This window comes from Crinia signifera, chromosome 6 (assembly GCF_055691185.1).
Source record: "Crinia signifera chromosome 6, ASM5569118v1, whole genome shotgun sequence".
NCBI lineage: Eukaryota > Metazoa > Chordata > Amphibia > Anura > Myobatrachidae > Crinia > Crinia signifera.
In genome coordinates, this window is record NC_139222.1 from 126,862,749 (window position 1) to 126,883,954 (window position 21,206).

General features: G+C 42.1%; 1 protein-coding gene and 1 long non-coding RNA gene across 3 annotated transcripts in view; one reads left to right on the plus strand and one right to left on the minus strand.

The window, feature by feature from the left end:
* Window positions 1–13,554, minus strand: part of LOC146008123 (uncharacterized) — a 60,191-nt gene extending 46,637 nt beyond the window's left edge. Inside the window, exons 1-2 of the long non-coding RNA XR_014444461.1 lie at window positions 12,869–13,554; window positions 5,757–5,884 (exon numbers count right to left, since the gene is read on the minus strand). This is a non-coding gene — a long non-coding RNA (uncharacterized LOC146008123). The remainder of the gene's footprint in view (window positions 1–5,756; window positions 5,885–12,868) is intronic.
* The window catches only part of SKAP1 (src kinase associated phosphoprotein 1), a 489,215-nt gene that overhangs the window by 459,934 nt on the left and 8,075 nt on the right, over window positions 1–21,206 (plus strand). The window lies entirely within an intron of this gene.

Consider the following 21,206-nt stretch of genomic DNA (forward strand, 5'->3'; position numbering starts at 1 on the left):
ATTCTGTATGTATTTGCAACTTGATGTGCAAAAAAAAAAAATCTGATATAGTATTTTCCAGTCAAACCGTGTTAAATTATTTATACTATACATCACATTCCAGTTGGTCCAAATAAATCATAAGAAAAAATACAGAATATAGGCATGCTCTATATTATTTTATTCATCAAAAGCTCTTTGTGCATCTTATTAGCATAGCATAGCAATGCGCATAAGATGCATTTAATGGGGGGAAAAATCAATGTATATTTAGCATTTTTAGTATTATAAATATTTTTTTAAATGTTTATTTAGCACAAATGTGCTCTAATTTTGTACTTGAAGTTAATTTAAACATTGGCAATAATAACTCGAGCCAGTTTTTAAAGTGATAAGCATCATTTTCTGTCTTCCCTCCACATGGATGCAGTAAGCTTTTGTAAAGCAACTAGGATCGTAACTATGAATATCAGCATTATAAAGTACTTGTTTTCACTGTGCTAAAATAGTGTCCGAGATTCGCACAGCCAATGTAATTGAGGTGTTGAGCGTTTTTCAGTGAGCTCAGGTTTAGTGGCATTGAATATGAGGGAGAAATGGTGGGGTGGATTGTGCTGAAATGAGCTCACTGTGTGAAATGTTTTGCTAGGGTCTCTTCTGCAAAAAAAAAAGAAAAAAGGTTTCTTTACCAGGTTTAGGGTCCATTGCAGTTTGCACCCTTCTGCAGTACGGCACCCAACAAGGTCAATAGCAGTTTATTGTCCAAAGCAGCTAAGTGACAAAGCATGGAGATGAAAGTTTGGGGGTAGGTGCCACGCTTTGGAGGCAGTTGGGCAGAGTATCCAAACATTAGTCAACACACATACAGTAGAACACACTTTGTCTAAGGCTGTTCGAGTGTTTTTCCTCATAGCTTAGTTGTATGTACCCAGTTGCGAAATTAAAAATTAAATATATATATATATATATATATATATATATATATATATATATATATATATATACAGATCCACAAAGCCTGCACTCTCACACCTTCAGCTCAATGCATGGGGTGGGGTGCCTCAATGGAACACAGGTGTACCTGTGTCCATATAAGTCCCGGCTATTTATACCTCTCAACTGTTTGAAATTCAGCGCCAGAGTACGCAGCTTCCGGTCCTTGGAACGCACGTGTGACAACTTACGGTACTTCCGGAAGTTGTGCATCATGTTGCTATAGCAACCAACTAGTTGCGTGTGAGGCTAATGGGGCGGGGGGACGGCACCCGTCATTGGGACCGCCCTCACTGCTGCTGGGGACATCTGTAATGTAAAGGTATCTCGCCGGGACTGGAGACTCACCGCTGTGTCCCCCGTCGGCACCATATCACACTCCACTCACTCCCATAATCCAAATAAACAATGTGAACAGTGTGAAACATACTGACAAAATGTGAAACATACTGAACAAATAACAAGATGCCGCTGCTCCCCTCACATTATAGAGGCAGCAATATTCCAGACTTAACCCCATGATGAAGAACATTGCTCTCAAGTGGACTCATATAGTCACAAGAGATCAGTGTCTGATCATGGAGACATAAGTATAACCATCACATTAGGTCATTTAATGCACCTGGACTACCTGTTATTAATACCCTGCAGATATCATTGTATATTGCTGCGTGTTTTTTTATTTACAAAGCATCACATTAAATATATGAGTTATAGAAAATTACGTAGTATATTTATTTGTTTTTATTTTTATGTTTATTTATTTTTATAATTTTTATTTATTTTTATTATTATGTTTATTTTTATTTTGGTTTTATTTTTACTTTTATTATTATTATTTTATTTTATGTTTTTCTATGTACACGTTTCGTGATGAAGCCTGCAACCATTGGCCATTTACACCGATAAATTTGTACAACCCTTAATAAACTCAAGTCAGAGTTATATAAGGGACACAAGTGATTTTTTGGCGAAACTCAAAGATCTAGACCTCAGCACTGAACCCCTGTTCTTGGTGACCATGGACGTTCACTCGCTGTATACTGTGATACCTCACATCGAAGGGCTGAGAGCATTATGAGACTTGTTGGACACTCCGACCGATTTTTTGATTGAGTTGGCCAGACTTGTGCTGACTTGTAATAATTTTATGTATGGTGACTCCTATTTTGTACAAACATCAGGAACTGCCATGGGGTCTAACCTGGCCCCATCCTATGCAGGATCGTTCATGATCAACTATGAACAAACTACCATCTTCCCAAGATTCAACCAATTCATCAGATTCTATAAACGCTTTATCGATGACGTGTTCCTCTTGTGGAGGGGGTCACAGTCAGAGTTTTTACAGATGATGGGATCCCTAAATGATGGCATACACCTGATGCAATTTACGTACCAGTTTGAACCGGAATCCATCAACTTTTTGGACATCAAGATTTCGTTCATAAATGGCCACCTGCACACGTGTCTGTTCAGGAAGGAAACTGATCGGAACACACTTTTGGCAGCAACCAGTCAGCACCCACCTGCGCTTAAAACAACTTACCTGTGTCACAATTCATGCGAGTCATGAGGAACAATACTGATGACATCACTCTACAGGTCCAACTAACCGAAATGTCGATGAAATTCATCGAAAGAGGATACCCAAAAACAATCGTCGATGATTGTCTAGCAAAGGCCAAACGCCATGTGGCCCAATCCACCATATCCACACCCAAAGAACACAAGCGGATGATATTTACTAATACGTATGACCACAAATCCCAGAATATCCAAAAGAGTCTTAGACACCATTGGCCTATAGTGGCGACCGACAGAGCACTGAAATTACAAAATTATGGTCCTCCCATGATGGCCTTCAGACGAGGCCCTAATTTAAAACAAATGCTCATGCGCCCAACAGTAAGTCCTGAACCAAAGATCTCAACCACATGGCTACATAGCCAAAAACCAGGTTGCCAGTGGATGTACAACCTGCAGCGCAATGCTCAGGGGTCCTTCTTTCCCATACCCCCAGACTGGCAAGCAGGTCACCATCAAGTATCACCTCCACTGCCGCATGGACCATGTGATCTACATGCTAACTTGTCCCTGTGGATTGGCCTACATAGGATTGACCAGCAGATGTTTCCATGAAAGGATGGCCAACCACAGAAGAAGCATCAGAGTTGCCCTCGATAGTGGCAAAGCAGACCAACCAGTCCCTCGTCATTTCCTTCAACATGGACATCAGATACCCTCCTTAAGATGCCGATTGATTGACTGGGTCCCACCTCCCAAGCGGGGTGGAGACAGAGGCCTGCTCCTGAAAAAAGTAGAAGCTCGATGGATTTACAATTTGGGTACCGTAGCACCCCGGGGTCTCAACGAAACTAACTCTTTTTCGCTATTTTTGCATTGACTACAACCATCCTAACAGTTTAAAACCAACGACCAGCACCACAAGCAGCACACACTGGCTGGTTTTTCTCTTTTTCTCTTTTTTCTTGTATTTCAGCCCATGTCCCGGGACAGGTCTCAGAAAGGTAGCGGGGAACGTTCCCCGTTGTTTGGGGTCACCCAATGTTGATCTATGGGGGTATGTCACAGTTGTTCTATGTGTCACATTCTTCATGTTTTGCATGTTTCATATGTATGTCTCAGTTATGAGCAAATTGAACTTGATTTGTCAAACAAGATCCCTGACCTGATGGTTAGTGGAACACTGCGCTCTGAATCTGGTGGTGCATGATCACCTGGTGGTAATGCTTTCTAAACAAACGAGGCGATTCAGCTCTGTGTGATCGAGGGTCCTATTTAAGGGCTCCAGGACCTCCTTTTGACAGAGGTCATTTGTGCACTTGGACATGTGGCTTCATCACGAAACGTGTACATAGAAACACAGAACATAAAATAAAATAATAATAATAAAAGTAAAAATAAACATAATAATAAATAAAAATTAAAAATTATAAAAATAAATAAACATAAAAATTAAAAACAAAATAAATATACTACGTAATTTTCTATAACTCATATATTTAATGTGATGCTTTGTAAATAAAAAACACGCAGCAATATACAATGATATCTGCAGGGTATTAATAACAGGTATTCTAGGTGCATTAAATGACCTAATGTGACGGTTATACTTATGTCTCCATGATCAGACACTGATCTCTTGTGACTATATCCACTTGAGAGCAATGTCCTTCATCATGGGGTTAAGGCTGGAATATTGCTGCCTCTATAATGTGAGGGGAGCAGCAGCATCTTGTTATTTGTTCAGTATGTTTCACATTTTGTCAGTATGTTTCACATTGTTCACAGTGGTGACCGAAACGTTGGAGGAGGATATTTGAACCAGCAACAGGTTTTTTCTATTAATTTATTTTTCTCATTTGAAAACTGAATATTTTTTGTGGAGTGCTTTCTTTCTCACTTACCAGTGAGAAAGCATTGTTGTATGTATGTATGTATATATATATATATATATATATATATATATATATATATCCACCTATGCCGGCACTCCAAGTAATCAGCTGCTCCGGTGCCACTGTTAGTACGAATAGTGGGTCCACGAAAAGAGCACTCTGGAGTCTTTTCATTTAAATCAAAAACGAACTGTATTGCAGTATAACGGTATATATACCGTTATACTGCAATACAGTTCATTTTTGATTTAAATGAAAAGTCTCCAGAGTGCTCTTTTCGTGGACCCACTATATATATATAGAGAGAGAGAGAGAGAGAGAGAGAGAGAGAGAGAGAGAGAGAGAGAGAGAGAGAGAGAGAGAGAGAGAGAGAGAGAGAGAGAGAGAGAGAGAGAGAGAGAGAGAGAGAGAGAGAGAGAGAGAGAGAGGTGTAGGCCTGGCACTCCTCCAGCAGTACAGGTAACCCAGGTGCCTTCAGGAACAGAAGTACAGGATAGTGAAGAGACAACAGCGGCACTCTGGGGATTTTTTGAAACAAATATATTTTCAGCAAAAAAAGCTTCCAACGTTTCGGGGTATGTGAACCTTGTACGTATAACCTTGACAAAGGGGTGTCACATACCCCGAAATGTTGGAAGCTTTTTGCTGAAAATATATTTTTTCAAAAAATCCCCAGAGTGCCGCTGTTGTCTCTTCACTATCCTGTACTTCTGTTCCTGAAGGCACTATTATATATATATATATATATATATATATATATATATGTGCAGAGATGGATGTCACTCGGAAAATAAATTATTAAACAGACTGCCATCTTATAAGCCAACGTTTCAGGACCAATGTCCTTTTATCAAGACCCAAGAACCACAAGTGAATACAAGATATATATAGCAGACATAGACTTACATTCAGGTGCGCCCTCCACCAGCCTGGTCGTCTCTGCAGTCGCAATCAGATGTCATCACCGGACTCCGAACGGATGTAAGTCTATGTCTGCTATATATATCTTGTATTCACTTGTGGCTCTTGGGTCTTGATAAACGGACATCGGTCCTGAAACGTTGGCTTATAACACGGCAGTCTGTTTAATCATTTATTTTCTGAGTGACATCCATCTCTGCACATATCCATCACTACCAGGATGAGCACCGGAGCAGCTGTTCTTCAATAGCTGAGTGCCGAACAAATTGGTCCATATATATATATATATATATATATATATATATACACATGGAAAGCGATGTGGCACTCCAGAGATTTGCAGAAATTTAATCTTTTATTTTAGCAGAATAAACACCAACGTTTCAATGCTGACTAGGGCATTTTTGTCAAGGCTAATATTAAATACAAACAGTGTCCTACCTTATAAGCACCCCAGACCTCCGCAATGCCGCGAACGGGACCACGCACCCGGGCGGCGGCGCAGGAGAAGTGACGTCATTCCGCTGACGCCTCTCCTAGCGTCAGCGGCGATGGTCACCTTAGCAACCCTAAACAAATGAGAAAAACAAACAAAAAACACATTTAAAAACACTTAATGATAATCGCATGGCAAAACAAAGTAATGTACATAGCAATAGCACCATAATCATTAATAAAGATAATCGCTGAACGTTGTTAGAGAAATGAGCGTCCTGAATAAAGAACACACTATAGACCCTGCGTGTAGCATGAGTCAAACAATGGAATGCGGACCGCTGCCGATCATCACTGCTAAGATGATTACATGGTCACACAACCTTAAGCCAATATAGTTAAAATACTGGACAAAAAAACATGAAGAGGGGCCAAGATAGTAGGCTCACAAAAACTTATACAAAAATTTAAATTTAAAGGGATAGCACACTAATGCCGGAATAGTCATTTAACCCATTAGGGGTTACGGTTCCCAACCTAAGGATCCACCTAGCTTCACTCCTTAGCAGGCTGAGACCCCTGTTGCCACCCCGCGGTGAATCTGGCACATGGTCTATTTAAGTTGGGACATTGTATGGGATGTGGCGACCCAATGTCGGGCCACCGGTTGCTCACTTTTCCCTGTCATGAGGGCATTCTTGATAGCTGACCTGTGGGCTGCCATACGCTCTTTAAAGGATCGTTCAGTTTTACCGATGTATGACAACCCACAGGGACAGACTATCTGGTACACCACATATCTGGTGTTACATTATACATACATTTCCCAGTTTGGGGGTGTGGAAAAGTATTACCTACCATTAAAAAACGGCAAGTGGTACAAGTACAACGGGTATTTCCTTTGTTGGACCTCTTGTTACTAGGGACAATCAAAATATCAGTTTTTACTAGTGTATCTGAGATTTTTGGGCCTCTTGTAACAAGCTAGTAAATCTGTGGACTGTAGGCCAAGGTCTGGATCTGATTTGACCATGTGCCACAATTTTTTTCATGTGGCATTTATAATGGAACTACTGGAATTGTAGGTGGTAACCCAAGGCTGCCATGCCGACAGGTACCACTAGGAGAGTTTTCCTCACCTGCGCTTATTACAGCAATCAGGCTCCCAAAGGCAGCAAATTTTGTAGACTGCTTGCCAAAGATTAAAGCCAAGCATGCTGTGCTGGCAGTGTCAGACAGCTGGACCACCACTATTATTCAAATAGACTGTCATTGGCTAATTGTAGCATGTCATGCGCTTAACTCTGGTTGCCCTTTGTTCTCTGCCCCACTTAGGTATACTCCCTGGAGCTGGGCCATGGCTTGTATAGTTGTGTACTCAGATTTACACCAATCCAGAGATGAGGTGTGCGAACCATGGAAAGTTAGCTATTTTAGTAAAGATCTTAATGATGACTGTCCCAAGTGGAATACTTTCACTAGGCTTACAGCAGTAGACCGTATCATCACTCTTATCATTTTCATCTAAACACTCTTAGGGGGGAGATTTAATTGTTTATGTGCACCCAATATCAGATCTAGAGTGATGGCAGACCAGAGGCACTATTCAATTAATTATTAATGTGCTGGTCACACCCATAATTGTACGGTTTAGCTGCATAAAATAACTAAACTTGCCCAAAATGCAAGGAGCGATGTGAAACATACCATTTGTGCACCCAACCGGGTTAATTTTAGTACAGTTCTCATTCATCATTTATTTGATTACTCTATTAGAAACATAGAATTTGACTGCAGATAAGAACCACTTGGCCCATCTAGTCTGCCCCTTTTCTAAACATATTACCTCAAACCATATTTTATCCTTATTCTTTGTAAGGATATCAATATGCCTATCCCAAGCATGTTTAAATTGTTCTACTGTATGCAGAGTTGTATGCATCTTACTGTGCATGTACCCACTATCGCAGGTGTGCATAGTTGTATAGAGTTGTATGTATCTTGCTGTGTGCCTACCCTGCCTGCATGCAGATTTGTACACATCTTGCCGTGCGCCTATCACCGGTATGCCGATATGCATCTTATGATGCGTATACCACTTATCGCCTATCTGCAGAGTCATAATTCAAATCAACAGTATGAAGCATTGTATGAATCTTGCGGTGCTCCTAACCCCTAGCAACGGTATAAAGTGTTGAATGCATCTCATTCTGCACCTAAAGGCCCATACACACTGGGCGACTTTGAGCTGAAAGTCACTCAAAACAGTAGGTTAGAGCAGCTTTAAGCTCAAAGTCGCCCACTGTGTATGGACGGTGAGCGGTGAGCACTGCTGTGCGCTCCCGCAACATAAACGCGAAAGCCGTTCATCTGCTGGTTATACCAGCAGATGAGCGGCTTTCAGGACGGCGTTGCATAGAGCTCCGCTATGCAAAGCCGTCCTCCCCCCTCCATCAGTGCCGGGCCGGGGGAAAGCCGCTCAGTGTGTATGCACTGAGCAGCTTTCCCCCCAGCGATAAATGCAATCATCGCTGTCCATACACACTGGGCCCAGTGTGTGTGGACTTTAACCCATATCTGTAGCTTTTGGTGTGGTACTCATCATTATAAATGTACACTTGCACTAGACTATACTTGGTAAAAAAATATGCAGAGTATTAACTTTTCCTGTCTAATTCTACTTCACCCATACAGGTATGTTGTATACATGCAACCTCAATGAACTTTGACTATGACCATTAAGAAATTAGAGACTTGTCTCTTAACGGTCATTTTTCAAACACATTCTATAAAATGGCTGAAAGGAGCTTACTGACTTGTACTTTATATCTCTCCACTTTATCTCTCTTCAATGCTTGCTACATCGGCCCTCTGTGGGAACACCCCGATACAGCCCAGTACTGCTTCTGTTTTGTAAGTTTAAATGTTCTCAGTAGGCATGATTCCAAAGCATGTGAGCATGCACACAAGATGTGCCCATATGCCCAAGTTCCTATACCTCAGATCTCCGACAAGGAGCTAGACCCACTGCCTCCTTACTATACTATGTCATCTAGTAAAATTCCCAGGGCATGGAAAATAGCTGGAGGTGTTCTGTTCCACTAAAGTGGTGACAGAATCATTATTTCAAACTATAGGCCTATTTCTTTATTGCCTATATTATCCAAAGTCATATAAAATGTGTTCATTCCCAAATCAGCAGCTTTCAAAACAACACATTTCTTTAGTCCATTTCAATTTGGCATCTGACCAAGCCACTGAGCAGTAACAACCCTATTAAAAATGTAATGAAATTCAGTATGGAATGGAACATGGACAGTTGGATGGTGCATCATTTGCAACTGCAGTTCATACTATACTATAGAGTAAAATGCAATACTCAGGTATAAGAATGCATGTGTTTATATAATGTCATTATCTATTGGTCATGAATATCCCAGTTTATATAAATCTCTGACTCCAATTTTAGACTAGATGTTACCTTTGGCAACGCACAAGGTTTTGTTATGTAGCCAATGCACATTACACAGCATTTACACAGCATACAGAGAACATCCTAATGCCAACCATATAATACAGAGAGTATTTGAATATAAAACAGACTGTATCCCAGTGGCCACTTCACCAAGCAATACAGAGCCCATACCAGTGGCTACAATATAATAAAATAGAATCCCAATGATGATCATTCAATGCAGATAAAATACTTTCGACTGATATACAATACAGACAATGGAGCATATGTATTAAGCCTTAACAAGAGATAAATACAAGGGTGATAAAGAGAGATAAACATTCAGCCAATTAGCTCCTTACTGACTTTTTTCAAACACAGCGTGGCAGTTATCAGGTGATTGGCTGGACGTTTATCTCTCTTTATCACCCTTGAATTTATGTCTTGTTAAGGCTTAATACATCTGCCCCAATAGCCTAGTAAAATATATATATATAATAGATCAGGGGTGGGCAACCTGTGATGCTCCAACTGCTATGGAAATACAGCTCCTAGCATTGCTTGCCACGTTGCTGTAAAGTCATTTTAAAACTGATAGGGCATGCAGAAATGTGCACTTCCACAGCGGCTGCAAGCCATACAATACAGAGAGCACTATAGTGACTGCTATACAATACATAATATGCTGTCTTTATGCCAAATAATAAAGAGAGCATCTCCCTATTCTACACTGAAATCCCTTAATTTTGTGTCATTTCCTCTCGGGTAAGCAATTTCACCCAGGGTAATCCTATGCAGTGCACCTAAGATGGCTGCCTCACCTAGTACCTTGTTAGGGTGGAATACACAACTTGTGAATATTATCCAAAATGCCTGCAGCAACACTACATTGTGCCTACTGTGCTCTCAAGGGTTTATTTTATGTCTGTGCGACTTATCTACTGCTGTACTACCCAAATCCTATGTATCATGTGCATTGTTTTGATGACTGTAAAGGCCCATATTTCATCTGAAAATCGCCTAGTGTGTATAGGCCAGAGATCCCCGTCTAGCGATGATGCGCGTTCCCGCATCATCGCCAGCGAGGTGTGCAGTCTGCTGGTTTTACCAGCATGCCAGCGATGATGGATAGTTTTTCATCCATCATCGCTGTGTGCGTATGGCAGCCGAGCTGGAAGATGAGACACTTTCAGCCCGGCTCCCTCCCCCTGCTCCCCCGCCCGCCCTGCTCCTAACGGAGCATACAGTGCACAGCCTGCGTGCTCTCTCCCCCGCCCACCCTGCTTCTAATAGAGCATACTTTATGCAGCCCGCCCCACTCTCTTCCCCTGCACCCCCGCCCACCCTGCTGCTAACGGAGCATACTGTATGAAGCCCACCCCGCTCCCTCCCTCTGCTCCCCCGCCCTGCTCCTAATGGAGCATACAGTGCACAGCCTGCCCGCTCTCTCCCCCGCCCACCCTGCTCCTAATAGAGCATACTTTATGCAGCCCGTCCCGCTCTCTTCCCCTGCACCCCCGCCCAATCTGCTGCTAACGGAGCATACTGTATGAAGCCCGCCCCACTCCCTCCCCCTGCTCCCTCCCCCTGCTCCCCCGCATGCCCTGCTCCAAACGGAGCATCAATCATATAATAGTATGCAGCCCGGCCAGCGCTACTAGGGAATTAAGGAGTTCGGGGAGGGAGGGGTTACCTGATGGCTGCCTCAGTGTCCCGGGGGCACTCACCCACCCTTGGAATTCAAATCCAGCCCATTATGTAAATAGCCTTTTATATGAAAGATTTTCAGCAAAGTCTTTCACCTCCTGAAAATCTCTCGCTCTTTGGGGAACATAGCTCAGTGTGTACGCACTACTTTGGTGAAAGATCTATCTATCGGAGATTTTGGCAAAGTCTTTGGAAATGAAAATCTGCTAGTGTGTATGGGCCTTTAAGCACCTTGAGTCCTGTTGGAGAAAGTTTGCTATATAAATAAAACGTACTTAATGAGTACTATACAATAAAGTATGCCATGCCATGCAATAACAAGAGCATATTTTGAATACAAAGAGCATTCTAGTGACCACTATACAATAGTTTTGTAGTGACTGCAATATTATACAAAGAGCATTGCAGTCACTGCCATACAATAAAGAGTGCTTCCTAGTGACAAACATACAAAAGGGAGCATTCTTGTGTAAGATACAGGCTTTGTTGTAGTGGTAGTCATAACTTACCAAACAGATTCGAGTGACCTCCTACAATACAGAGAACACCCAAGAGACTCCAAATAATAGATAGCATCCCAATGACCACCATACAATACAGAACCTACTTTTTTTGACTAATGTACAACAGATTATATCTTAATGACAACCTAATAGTTTACAAAGCATCACTACATCATCTTTCTGTCCTATCCTTTTTTCCCTTCAGATTTCTCCTTTTCCACTTTATGTTTATAATCTATACTCTATTCTCTTTTTCTACCACAGGCTTTAGAGAATTGCATGTTGAGCCTGCATGGAGGAGTGCAGGTCGCAAAAATAGTGAGTGCTAGTGCATTGCAGTGCATGTGCCACCACAGCTAAACTACAGTATAGTGAAAAAGTGTTCTAGCAGCAGGCTGGTTCCTTTCCTTAACACCACAGTGTATACACCGCTGGTTGTATGAAGCAAAATGGACCTCAGGGGGTGGTGGACAGATCAGGCTAGTCCCTGTGGATAGGCCAGCTGCCAGAATTCAATAAACATTGGGAACCTCCTGGTGTTTCTAATAGGCCACCTAGAAAAGTAATTGTAGGCCATATTGCCAGTCTGTCACTGACTTAACCCTTTAGGTGTCAACATTTCTGTGAGAGATGCGCAAAATGTGAGTGTCAACATCTATGTGAGATGTGCAAAATATCAGTTAAAAATACCAGTATCGCTCACATTTGTTAAATAAATTCAAATAAAAAATGTGTAAGGATAGGCAAACATTACAGGTTATTATGATGAATAAAAATGTTTGGCAATTTTCACGCCAATGTTGACAAATTCACTTGGCACTCAAAGGGTTAAATACAACTGACATAGAGGAAGCAGGGCAGCTGCTATGTGGCCCACAATGCATGGATAATCTTCAGTAAAAAAAGTTCTAAAGCATGTATTCTTTTTTTCATGCTTATGTAACTATATTCCAATTGCATGCATGAATGGACCCTAAATTTTGTGGTACAGTATTGGGATAGGTTTTCCATCCATTACTCAAGTGTTTTTAGGAGAGCAGAAAACAGAAAATGTATTTTATTTGGAATGCCACCCTTATTTTAAGCACGTGTCCCAACTAAAGATAAAGTATCGATAAAGTTGCCTCATATGCTTAAAAGAACAGGAATATGGACACACTTTTTTGCCATTTGCTTACATCCACCTGCCCTTTCCGTTGCACCTGCGCTGAAAGCAAAGAAGCAGCATACCTCTTATGAAAGTTTCAACTAATGCTGAAACTTTGCCTGTGAAAAATGACCAGTTTGTTTCAGTGCTTAGAGAATGTTATTAAAATGCTAATTTAAAAGGGGAAGAAAAAAAAAAAGAGTTAAATATCTAGCAGTGGCGCAGTCTAATTGCAAGCATAATGAGCTCTGGAGTGCCCCTGACACACAGAACATAAACAGCCAGTAAACAGATCATTAGTACTCACATTCATTTATTGTGCCGACCTTAACATGACCCCGGAGCGGGGAGGGTGAGAAGCAGGTGGATCTGACTGTGACACCCCTCTAGGGGATGCAGGAAATGAAGCTAGAAGCTGTTACCATAGATACACGTGTGCAGATGAGGTAACACGCCAACAGGCTGCAGCCTGGGCTGGCGGCTTCTATCTGTCACCCTCTCCGTGTTAGGATTAAATTATTCCCAGATAGAGGAATGCAGCCCCTCCATATCCAGACCTTACATGAAGGGTGGAATTGGGGGGTCCGGTCACACTGTACAAAGTCACCTTGTGAATGGTGGGAGAGAGTGGAAGATGCCTCCTGTCAGTGCCCCAGCCGGTGCCATGAGATGGAAGGCAGCACAGTATCTATCCCCTGTAGCAGCAGATCACACAGCAAAGCTAATTAACAAAAAATACAAATTACGACACCCTTCACTTCCACCCATCTGGTAACGAGAAAGCTTAATCAGGAGCTGTGAGCGCTCGGCAGCAGTTCTGCGGAGGGCCAAGAAGACGAGACTTAGATATTTCTCTAATAAATAGAAATGATCGGCGTCTCCCTGTCCCCCTCCCTGTGCACTTTACATGAACCTGGGATACGCAGCAATAGCCCTTCCAGCGTGCGGCTGATGTGATTTAGGAGAATATTAAAGGCAATGTGGAGATTGGAGGCGCCTCTCTCTCAGGGAGAGCTGGGGAAATGCGCAGCACAGATGGGTTGAGCAGATTAAACGTTTCCTTCACATTGTTTCCAAATTGTGCTGCGGTGCCTCAGGGAGTGAGTGCGCACTTTATAGAGTCAGTATTAATGCCTGCATTTCATAGGCTTCTCGGTATTAGCAGCAGGTTAGGGTCACGGCTAGACGAAGGCTGCTTTTTGCTACCCCTATCTATCCTTTCTCATAGCATTAGTCACCTAATGCCATTACACCTAGTGCTGATGTGGAGTCATTAGTTATTTATACAAATGTTTCTCATTGACATACGCGCATGACCTGCTGTGCTGTTGAAGCTTCCCTTTTCTATAGCATTCTCACCCGGCATGCAAGAAGTTAAATCACTTTGCGATTACGGTACCAGTGTTTTGGGTCAGTGGTTTTTGACTAGCGACAGCTCAGGTTTTTGCAGGCTGCTGGGTGCATTTCCAGGCAGAAAATACTAATCACTTTATTGCTGGGGGGAAAACAAGTTTATTGACATTATCATTTAGTGGGCCAAGCATAATAGTTTGTCATAAATGAAGTGCAGGGCTTTTAAAAACCCAAAGGGCTTTTGTTTACATGCATTGTTAATTTTGGGGTGGCCTTGGGATGTATTCGTGCCAGTTGACTACAGCTTTGTCCTGCAGTCCTCCTCATCCAGCAAACCATAATTCCCTGTCACTGATGTGACAACACCTTACTTCCTTGCTGCATTATTCGGAAGCTTAGGGAGAAATGGATCACTGTCATCACATGGCGGGAGAACAGACAGAAGCTGCATGTTCTAATTTATTCATTTCAAAACAATAATGTATGACAGACAGGCACTAATACTGGCAATAAGCAATCATAAACCAATAACTGTGATTGATTAGACAACCAGGACATACATCAAGCTCTCAATGATCTGATGCTACAAACAGATTTACGTCTGTCTTGCCTCTGAGCCATCCCCTTGCATCTGGGTATACTTCAGGGCGCCTAGTACCTGAAATAAGCACTTACTGCTTGTAAAAATGCATATAAGTTTTTTTTTACCCCTCATTAAATAATCAGTCAAGTTTTTTGGGGTGTGCTGGCCCTGACAACACTTTCCTCTGAAAGTTACCCTTCAGAGATGAGGGAAAGCTGTGCTCGGACAAGCATGAGGAGCTTGAGCACAGCATATTTGAGACTGGCTGTGCCAGCACACTCTTCCTTTTAATAGTTTAATAAAAATTAGCATAATTAACAAACATCTGTATAATCCAGAGTGGTGCAATTTGGCAGAGGGAATGGGAGTTTAGATGTTATTGCTGGGAGTTTAATGTTCTTTTAATTCTTTTTGGCACGCTGCAGTGAGAGAAATGTTTGGTGCGGATGGTTGTGTGCCGGATTTAATTAGTATGTGTCTTTTGATTGTGTGCGATTCCGAGGCCCTGAGTGGCTCAGGCAGTGGGACTGGTTTTATGACACCTTCCTGTCCTGGTTTTGGCAGACGGGAAGCTGGGAGCTGATATAGCAGACAAAGGAGTGGGGGGAAAAAGATACAAGTTTTAGATGTGACCTTGTTGGGAAACCAAATAAAAAACATGCATTTGTATGGAGGGCCTACCAGTGGTGTTTGAAATTTGCTTGTACAATGAACCCATACATCTACCATGATGCTCCCTTTTGAAGTTTGATTTTGGTCAAACAACCTCCATCATATTGAACCATTTCAGTGATAATGCAAATTACTTATGTATCACTACTAAGTTTACTACCAACCTTAAATCCCATTTTCATCTAGGATGCACGGAATAAAGAGTAGATCATTTTAGACCTAATGGGAATTGAGTTTGTGTACCATAATAGACAACAGTGAACACAGACAGATTTTTGCTGTGATGTCCAATAACGAAATTTCTCCCAACTGCTTGAGAATTGGCTACAATTGACAGGTGCCAGTTTACCATTAACACTGACAACTGCAAACATTTCTTTGACTGTAAACAACCCTTTGCTAACAGTTAAGACTGAGGGCCAGATTTTCTAAGCTTCAAAAGTGATAAAATGGAGAGTGATAAACAGCCAGCCAATCAGCTCCTGTCTGACATTTTTCAAACACAGTCTGTGACATGGCAGGTAGGAGCTGATTGGCTGGCTGTTTATCACTCTCCATTTTATCACTTTTGAAGCTTAGATAATCTAGCCCTAAAGCTGGATATATACTGAAGTGTTTAATCAACCAACCTATCAAATGGTCAATATATTCAGACAATGATGGCATTCACAGACATATAGCATAGCATAGCCAATATATTTAAAGATATATGGGTACATCTGGCTGTGTTTACACTTGCTGCGGGGACCGCAGGCAAAGACGTCTCACCCAGAGGAGGCTCAGCTTTTGACATCAGGCCATGCTTTGAGACACTCCAGCCTACTGGAAAACTGAAACTTGGTCACCTACCTGCCACATCTTGGACTCTGAGATTGTGGCCATTCTCCTCCTCACTTGCTGTCAAGCCTGTGGCCTACATCCACCGCCACCACTGAGGAGGCACAGCTGGGTGAGCAGATGATCATCAGGGCTAGTACTCATGCCAGGACCAGCACCAGTAGGCAAGTTGTCAGGCTGCAAATTGCCGGTCTTTTCCAATGGAGCACCCCAGCTTCACATGGGGAATCCAGCTTGTATCAGATGCCAAGAGTCAACGTAGTTCACCACCATTTTGCCTGCTACGTCCCAAGGGCCACTCTGCTCGCTCAACTTCCAGCGGTATTTTAAGATGCCAGGTGAGTACAGCAGCAGCATCCTGGGGCCTGGACCCAACCCTCTGCATACCACTGTCCCAGATCCCTGAAGTCTTGCCACCCTTCAAGAGCTGCATCACACTGTCGAAACAAAAGTTAATACAACTCATGTATGAGACAGACTATCGGGGATTTTGTGATGTTTGCGGATGGTAGGGAAATTAACTCTGAATTAGGAACATCAAAAACTGGCAAAACTGTAGAAATGAGTGGGAAAACCCAGCCTAACCATGAACAGGTGATTAGCTTACCTTATACCTCCGCACCTTTTTAAACATTGTTACCTCAAACCCTATTTGATCCTTATTTCTTTGTAAATATACCCTAATGTCTATCCAATGCATGTTTGTTGTTCTACTGTCTTGGCCTCTTGTCAACCTCCTCTGAGGGGAGGCTATTCCACTTGTCCAATGCACTTTCTGTGAAGTCTTTTTTTTTTTTTTTTTTACATTTCTCTGAACCGTGTTCTAATGCTTCTCTTTATGAACATAAGGCAACTTTGAGTTCTGAGGGAGAAAAGTTATATATATAAATTATTTTTTTATTTTTTTTATTAGCTTTTTTATTTGGTCAAAGCTTTAAGACCTGACAAAATAATAATTACAATACATGTTGCATGTGAATAGATAATTACAACAAAATCATCATATTCAAAATTAAAATATAAGTATTATTCAAACAGGAAATGAAAATAGCATTATTCAAAGGAGATCGGAGGATCATTGAGCAAGATATGTTACTCATATCACGGAGTTCTTCGGAAGCAATGGTGAAAGGCTTGTCTAGTTGATACCAGGAGGGTCTCAATGTAACTGTCCCAGGTATCAAAAAGTTTTTTGGTGAAAGCTTCCTTTTGAAGAGATGCTTCTAGCCAGTCCATATGGAAAATGAAAAATAACTTATCCCTAAAGACTATGAAGTTTGGAGAAGTGTTTTGAATCCACTTTTACGATGTCCCAACCGGTGATGGGGCCATTTACACTGGCCTTTACCCAGGTCCTAGCCATGTTCAACCCAGGTCAGGACCTGAGTCCCGTGTAAATGGACACGGGTTGACCTGAAAAAAAATAGCCCACAAGGCTGCTGAGCTGGTGAAGTATTGGGTAGGGGGTCAGAGAAGGTGAGTTTAAAACACGCAAAAGGATAGGAGAGGGGGGGGGACCATAAGACAAGGAGGAGAGCACATGGGGAGGGAAGGAGCAAAGTATAGGGGAAATAAAGTAGTTAGATAGTAGAGAATATTAGTAACGAAAGACAACCAGGTTAGTATACGGGAAGAGAGGTTTTGCTGTCCGCAATCAGGAGGGTAATTGCAGGGCAGCATGGATCTGGGCCGACATTGCTGGTGCAGAAGTCTGAGCAGGGGTCCTCCAGCTGTTAGCGACAACTCCTGTAACACTCCCGAACTGAAGGCAGGGCAGGGATCACAGCTCTGCAGGGTAGATCATTCACCACTGCCGTGCGGTGAGCACTAAATTGTCAGGTCCCCCAGGCAGCTGGCAGGGACTCCGGGACCACACTGAAGCAGCCACCAATCAACCACAATGTGGGGATCGGCACTCCAGTGATGGGTCCAGAGCAGAGGTAGTGGGGAATCGTGGTTGTGTTAAAGCTGCTACCGTGTCCCCAGCAGGTGGAAAGCTGGTCCGAGCAGTGCAGCATCTACAATTCCTCTCGGCATCAGGCGGTCTGCGAGGCAGATAAAGCTCGGCCACACTATCACCCAGGATGGCAGGGCCAGCTCGTCAGTGACACCAGGCGGGTGTTTTGTACCAGTGTTCCAGCAGGTAACCTGGAGGGTGCAGATGGTAATAGACCCGGGGAAATAGCAGCGGTCAGGGAAGATAAGTGTGCTGATGTCACAGTGTCCCTCCAGACCAGACTGGTGAAAGGGGCTCCCTGGCAACCTGGCCATCCAATATTGACCAAACCTGGGACCCTGAGGAACATGGGATGTAGTCCTTGGAGGGTGGAGCCTGATAGCTGATTTAAGCAAGTAGATGGCTAAAGATGGAGCCTGGGTGAGTGGAACTCATGTAAAATGTGGCCATTTTCGATGCGCCACCCACCGGAAGTCCTCATAAATATAATTTGTATTATTACTAAGCTCTAGAAACCTCATCTGTACACAACATTTGTACACACCTACTGACATGAGTACAATATATTGACCAGTGTGTAAGTGCATCTAAATATATGCAAATATAACATTTCAGGATGCGCTCAGTAAAAGCACACTCAATAGCTTTCCATGTACAAAGCGAGTTCAGTATATATGTAAATATATAGATCCAAAAGAGTTAAGCCTCATATACAGTAAACTATTCACTCCAGGAGCAATATCCTTAACAATATCATTGGAGCTCCCAGGTAAACAATATAGCTCATACATACTGAACGATATAGATGAGGTGTTCAATCCTGTCTTAACTTTACCCACACCAGGATGTCATGAACACTTTCTGCATAGCTTGTTATGCCTCTGCCTCCTTAATGGAATGAAATCCAGTGGGACATTGATCCACTCTCTCTAACACCCAGGAACCCCCGTTGTCCTGGTGGAGGTGTTTTGGGTTTCCAATAAGGTCTTCTTGCTGCCTTAAAAGAGTTGACTTTCTGAGATCTCCAACAAAGAGGTTTTTATGGGCTTCTTTTGGAGATAGTCTTTGAGTGCACTAGTTTGTGACTAAGATCTGGAGAATCTTCTGCAAGTACCATAGAATTTTACTCCACTTCTCACCTGGTTACTCAAATCAAATAGTTAAAACAGAAGGATAATTACTCTAGTACAGGAGAGGCCAACCTGTGGCTCTCCAGTTGTTGTGAAACATGCCTTGTTACAGTTTTAACACTCCCTTATAGCAAAACTGTGGCAAGGCATGATGGGATTTGTAGTTTGACAACATCTGGAGAGCCACAGGTTGGCCAGGCCTGCTCTAGTAGCTTCTGCAGTGATGCTTTTGTCCCAAATTTATGGCATGGGCAGTTTTCACAGGACAACCTAATAAAGGTCTCCACAGCTTATTCCTATTCTACACTAACCACTGTTTCTACCTAGTAATGTCCTAACTGGAAAAACAGATTCAGAAGTGGCATGCAGTACCTGGTGCACTGAGGACATCTGTAGAATTATGATGCCAGAACATCAGCTATCTGAGTAAACCTGAGGGTTACTCATAGAAACATTGAATTTGACGGCAGATCAGAACCACTTGGCCCATCTAGTCTGCCCCTTTACCTCAAACCATATTTGATCCTTATTTTTTTGTGAGGATATCAATATACCTATCCCAAGCATGTTTAAATTGCTCTACTGTATTTGCCTCTACCACCTCTGATGGGAGGCTATTCCACTTATCTACTACCCTTTATGTGAAGTAATTCTTCCTCAAATTTCCCCTGAATCTTCCTCCCTCTAGTTTCAGTGCATGTCCTCGTGTTCTGTTGCTCCTCTTTCTTTGAAGAATGTCTCCCACCTGTACCTTGTTAAAACCCTTGATATATTTGAAAGTTTATATCAAGTCCCCCCTTTCCCTTCTCTGCTCTAAACTATACATATTAAGACCATTTAGTCTTTCCTGGTAGGTTTTGTGATGTAGGCCATGCACCATTTTAGTTGCCCCCCTTTGTACAGTCTCTAATGTATTTATATCCTTCTGGATATACAGTATAGCCTCCAGAACTGAACACCGTACTCTAGATGATGTCATACCAATGACCTATACAGTGGCATTATTACTTCTTTCTTTCTACTGCTGATACCTCTCCCTATGCAACCAAGCATCTGGCTTGCCTTCTTCATTGCTTTGTTACATTGCCTACCTGCCCCTGAAATAGTGACACATAGATCCTTCTCCTCCTCGGTAGTTTCCATTATAGTGCCATTTATACTAGATTTAGTCTTTAGATTTTTGAGACCCAAGTGCATGATTTTGCATTTTTGGGCATTAAACTGTATTTGCCATGCTCTTGACCATTCCTCTGATATACCTAGTTCCTCAATCATTTGTTTTACCCCTCTGGTGTGTCTACCCTATTGCATACCATTGTGTCATCTGCAAAGAGGCACATTTTACCCTCAATTCCATTTGCAAGATCACCAATAAAGATATTAAAAAGTACCGGTCCAAGTACAGATCCCTGGGGTACTCCACTGGTAACCTTTCCCTCCTTTGACTGTACTCCATTTACTACAACTCTCTGTTTTCTGTCCTGCAACCAAGATCTTACCCATTCAACCATCTTAGAATCCAATCCCAAGCTTTCAAGTTTATTTAACAGTCTGTGATGTGGGACAGTGTCAAAAGCCTTACTAAAGTCTAGATAAGCTACTCACATGGCCAATGTTCTCACAAGTGTTCTAATGCTGTGTCCTTGAGTAGATTATTTCCGAGGAACACTGTAGGTTATAAAGTACATTGTTAGACACAAGTGAACGCCCATTATATATAAGTGATAAAAAATGAATTATTTCATCATTTCTCAACTTGTATCCCTTGTAATAGCCTAATTTCTGTTGTACATGTAAGCTTTCTTTTAAACTTTCTCCTTGAAATAATTATTATCTTGCAATCTATTATGTCAGTCTGTCAACTATTCATCATTCATATTGCTAATCTTATACTTTAAACAAATTGACCATATGCTATATCAGAGACAGTACGATGTACATGGAAACTATTAGTGTGCCAAAAAAACTGCTTAAAACATTTATAGCAACCTCAAAGACCTATCATAATTTAAATTTCTCAGATTCTTGTGTAATCTAAGTCAGATCACAGGAGACCAGCTTTAGGCGCATCTGAACATCGGTCCAAGTGAACAAGTCTTAGTCTCTGGAAGAC